This window comes from Mus pahari, chromosome 7 (genome assembly GCF_900095145.1).
Source record: "Mus pahari chromosome 7, PAHARI_EIJ_v1.1, whole genome shotgun sequence".
Taxonomy (NCBI): Eukaryota; Metazoa; Chordata; class Mammalia; order Rodentia; family Muridae; genus Mus; species Mus pahari.
The window spans coordinates 11,423,692-11,428,957 of NC_034596.1; positions in this window are offsets into that span (position 1 = coordinate 11,423,692).

Below are 5,266 nucleotides of genomic sequence, written 5' to 3' on the forward strand. Positions count from 1 at the left end.
CCTGACCTTCTGCCAAGATATGTCACACAGGTGAGCAGGCGTGGAGAGGTAGGCTGAGGACTGTAGTTAGGAATTTACTATGAACATTGTGTGATGACCCTCAGTATAATAAAATGTAACTTTTGTTATACTAACTACAGGTATCTACCTTCTTTTTTTTTTAAGATTTTATTTATTTAATTATATATATATATATATATCATATATACATCATATATATATGATGAGTGCACTGTAGCTGTCTTCAGACACACCAGAAGAGGGCATCAGATCCCATTACAGATAGTTGTGACCCACCATGTGGTTTCTGGGAACTGAACTCAGGACCTCTGGAAGAGCACTCAGTGCTCTTAACCGCTGAGCCATCTCTCCAGCCCCTGGTATCTACCGTCTTGTTGGCAACACTATCAAGGTTTGTGCCCAAACCCGAGGTGTCCTACACACAGTTTTCTCTCATGCAATGGTCACAAGAAGTTCAGTAGTGTGAAGGTCACCAACTCCTCACCTAGACCATCCAGACAAGGGCAGCCTCTGGGAGCCCTGAAGTAGCCAGAGAAGAGGAAGGCAGGAATGACTACCTTATGCATGCCAGGGTAAAAACTTCCACAAGAACCTGGTACATCTCACAGCCCAACACATAATTGATATATAACTGATGTGTTTATAAAAAGATAATGAAAAAATTTGTTCTATGGATGTGGGGTGAGGTATGGGGCAAGAGGATGTCTCAGTGGGCCCATGGCAAGGCATCCCTTCCTCCTGAGGGACCAACCACATGATGGTATAGTATAGACTAGAGTTTATTCAGGGCATGGGGAAGGGAGTCAAGAGGTCAGTAGAGGCAGAGAAAAGCAGAAATGGGGGTCAAGAGTAGAGAAGTAGAGGCTGGCCATGAACACGTGGAGAGAGGGGGAAGGGAGGGGGGAGGGAAGAGCCCAAGAGGACAAGAGAGAAACAAGAGAGCAAGAGAACAAGAGAGAGAGGAGGGGAGCAAGCAGCCCCTTTTATAGTGGGTCAGGCCTACCTGGCTGTTGCCAGGTAACTGTGGGGTGGAGTTTAGACAGAAGGCTAACAGTACTGTGGTGGTTTGAATCTGCTTGGTCCAGGGAGTGGCATTGTTAGGAGGTGTGGTCCCATTGCAGGGAGTGAGTTACTGTGGGAGTGGTCAATGAGAACCCCCCTCCTAACCACATGAGAGTCAGTCTTCTTCTAGCTGCCTTTGGAATAAGAACTCTCAGCTCCTCCAACGCCACACCTGCCTAGATGCTGCCATACTTCCTGCCATAATGATAATGTCCTTTCTAAGAGTTGCCATGGTCATGGTGTCTCTTCACAGCAATGAGACCCTAAGACAGTAGGCTGGGGAAAGCTAAAGCAACAGTAGCTCATCAAAAGCTGCCATCAGTCTGTTTGGAGCCTGCATCTCCTGTTGCTGTGGAAAGAGACATCTGACTAGAACAACATGAGAGAAGGAGGGTTTCTACTGGCTCCCACTTCACGGGTTCAATCCATGATTCAGTGAACGGCATGGCAGCCGAGCCGAGAGGCGGCTGACCACATCACTTCCACAGTCAGGAAGCAGGGAGCTATGAGACTGATGTTACGATACACTATTTATACACTATAGAGTAACTTAGAGCTGGGAGAGCCCGGCCTTCATAGCTGATACTCGGTGCTCTTCTATGTTGTTTATGCAGGAATCCCAACCCATGGGATGCTGCCCACAGTTAAGGTGGCTCTTCTCGCTTCAGTTAACCCAAGTTTAGAAACTCTCTCACAGACAAAACCTTGTTGTCTCCTGGATCCTGACAAAGTGGCAGTCAGTATTCACCACCATGGCCCCATAGCACTGTGGTCTGAACTGGAAAGGTGCCCTTTTAGTGGACCCATCCCGAGGCCCAGCGATGAGCTGGCCTCGGTGTGGGAAAGGAACAAGCCCTCCCTCTGGGATACACAGATGCAGAAACATACCAGGGATACAAGTCTGCGAGGACGACCGGGTTTGATGCTAGAACCCCTCGGTAGCACCGCCTTATGCTCGTTACTAAAGTCATGAGGGTCAGCCTGGGCCCTGGTGGCCCGAACGAGGTGGATTCAGCTAACCATCCTTTACGGGCGACAGAAAATTTTGTTCATTGTCATATTGAAAGGAGGATGTAAATGCAAAGGACCAGTGATTCCCATGACCACCATCCCCCTCCACCACCAGCAACTTCAGGGTCCTGACATGGGGCATAGGATTAAATACAGGACAAGAGGTATGCATGACTAAGCAGTCCGAGCCGAGGTATGCTCTCACTCTTCATTGACCCATCCCTGCCTCAGCTCCTGTCTCTCCTGTGGTCTGACAAGTTGTCAGAATTGTGTGAAATCTCTTCCATGGACTTGGCAACCCGCTTCATCCTTTTTCTTCTCCCAGCGTGAAATCTCTGGGGAAATTCCAATTTCGTGGGGGGACCGGCATTTCAATGGTCTGATAGCCAAAGGGAGGGGCCCAAGTGTCTCTTTAGAATATCGTCCTTCCTTCCAGGATAGTTAAACGCTAACAAGAGCAAAAACAACAACAAAAACAAAACACCCTTTGCACACCGCGCTGTGTGAGGTAGACTCGGGCAGGGGAGTGGGTAGGGATGGGGCCGCGCTGGAGAATCAAACACAACTGTGATTTGGGTCTGGCTCCCAGATACCATTTGCAAGCCTGCAGCCCTGGCTGACCCCCAAATCCCCGAATCTGCAGACTAAGGCTGAAGTGCCTACTTCAGGAGCTTGGTAAAGACGGATGAGCCGATAGCTCTGCGTGTTATTCCAGTGCTGAAGAACCCAGAAGCTGGGGGCTCTCCAGAGCCTAAATGTTTTCTTTCCTTCCTCACTCAGAGAAATGTTGCAGTTATTTGTTTCCTGCCGGTGTCTAATTACAGTGCCAGAGCCCCATTCTCCAAGCTGGGTTTAGAGGAGGAGGAAGGAAGCCAGGGTCTTTTCTGTGCTCAGAGATGCCAGCTGGGAGTCGGTCTCATCCAGAACAAGGTACTTGCACAGGCAAGGTCACCCGTGCCGTCATCCAAAGGCAGGGTACCTAACTTCTCCAGCGGGCTCACAAGCACACAGCTAGAAGAGGAAAGGAAGTGTATCCACCTACACGCTGGGAAGGAAGAATGTCAGGGCCACTTTGGCTGACGATGCCTGCTCTGCCCACGAGCCTGTCCGTGAAAACAGTCATTGTGCTCTTCCCCTTGGAGGGAGCGCCGTGGGAGAATCGGAGCTGGAAAGCACTTGAAATCTTAGAAAAGTCAGGAGCCCATCAACACTCCAGCAGGGGGAAGTGAGGGGCTTTAAATTGTCTACTTGCTTCAAAGCCCAGTTGGGAGACCCAAGATATCTAAGCAGGGCCACTGACTCGGTCCTGAGAAGTCCTGGAAGAAGTTTCCATTGAGTCAAAGGACGAAGTCACAACGCCAAGGCCATCTCTGTTCTATAACAGCCTTCAAGTCCCTTCTCATGATACACCAACTCCTCTGTAAAGCGGAGGACTGTGGATATATAAACCCCAAAGGCCTTCTCAGTGATAGGCTGCCCATGGTTTTGTGATCCAGAGAGTTTAAGGGTCTCTGACTGATTCTGTGTTAATTAAAAGAAAAAAAAAAATCTACCTGTAAAAAAACGTGACTGCTTCCTTTGCAGGCGATGGTCCAGAGAGTCTGCCTACTAGCAGGAAGCATTAACAGAAAGCTTGATCTAGCCGGGCGATGGTGGCGCACGCCGTTAATCCCAGCACTCTGGAGGCAGAGGCAGGCGCGGATTTCTGAGATCGAGGCCAGCCTGGTCTACGGAGTGAGTTCCAGGACAGCCAGGACTATACAGAGAAACCCTGTCTCAGAAAAACTAAAAAAAACAAAAAACAAAAAACAAAAAACCAGAAAGCTTGATCTAATGGATTTGCACCGTTGACCCTGATGAAGCACATTCAGCTCCAAGAAGAGAACCTGGGGGACTGGGAAGACAGCTCCACCACGCAATCTTCCAAAGTGTTTGCCACACAGGCAATGAAGACTGAGGATGGCTCCCAGGAACACCCACAGAAAGCTGACCATGGCAGGATGCCTCTAATCCCAGTCACAGCAAATCAGAGTCGAACAGCAGACGCTCTAGGTTAATGCAATGGGAGCTCAAAACCTTGCTTTAAGCATGAGGAAGCCAGACAGATCCTAGCTACTGATGAATATTAGCAGAGGCCCAAGAAGTCGCAGGCCTTACCCATCTTTCCTTCCCACAATGCTCACACTCATTACAGCTTGCTCAAAGGAAATGTTCGTTCACTGGTTTATCAAAAAACCTTTGGGACCATCACAGGAATTTTAATCAGGGCCTAGCTTGAACAAATATGACTATCTTTATCTTTACCAAATAATTAACTGAGTGTTGGAGAGATGCCTTCGTTTGTCTTAGGGCCACAGGGCCAGGGAGTGGTGTGGTTTGTGAAATCCAACCTCCTGACTGTACTACGTGAACCACACCTCCGAGTCTGGGTAGCAGAGGGTCCAAGTCCAAGAGGTTATCGTGTCTGGAGGCCCTCTGCATGAAGGATATGCTCTGTGTATTTTAGATTAAAATACAACCGGGTTCTTGGCTTTAGAACTCAAGACAAAGACTCGGTTGCTGTTTCTAAAGCCCTAGGTCACTTCTTTCTAGTTCTCTCATCTTGGATGTTTGTGGCAGGACAGTGACTTTTGAAACAGAAAATTCTAGAAGGTACTTCTCCTGCAGTTCTCTTTATCCTGCTGGTATGACAAGCAAGTCCTCCTGAACATGCTGCTGTTCCCACCGAAGATGGAAAGCGCTCTGTCTGTCCATGATGGCAGAGAGCCAAGGAGAGCCTGGCGTGAGACTTCTGTCCCTGCCCTCCAGTTTCAGGCCTTTTTTGAGTCAAAGTGACTGTTTCCCTTTGAAAAGGTGTTGGGAGAGTGAGATGAGAGTGAGAGCCCTGTCATGTCACAGCTTGGTTGTGGCTTGTGACAGTGTGCATAAGCAAGTCCCTTCCTTGGCCTGTGTACTCATGGACTGATTTCCCACCATTAGATTCCTCCGCTTTGTGAGTATTCGGTGCCATCACCCTTCAGGTAATGGTCCCTAACCAACAGCCTCCACTGGCTGAGCTGCTGAGGGTCTCTACACAAAAGATATTTCTGCAGTTTGTGCACAGGAAACAGCCTTGAGGACTTCAAGGACACTTTTTCTATCCTTAAAAAAAAAAAAAAAAAAAAAAAAGTAT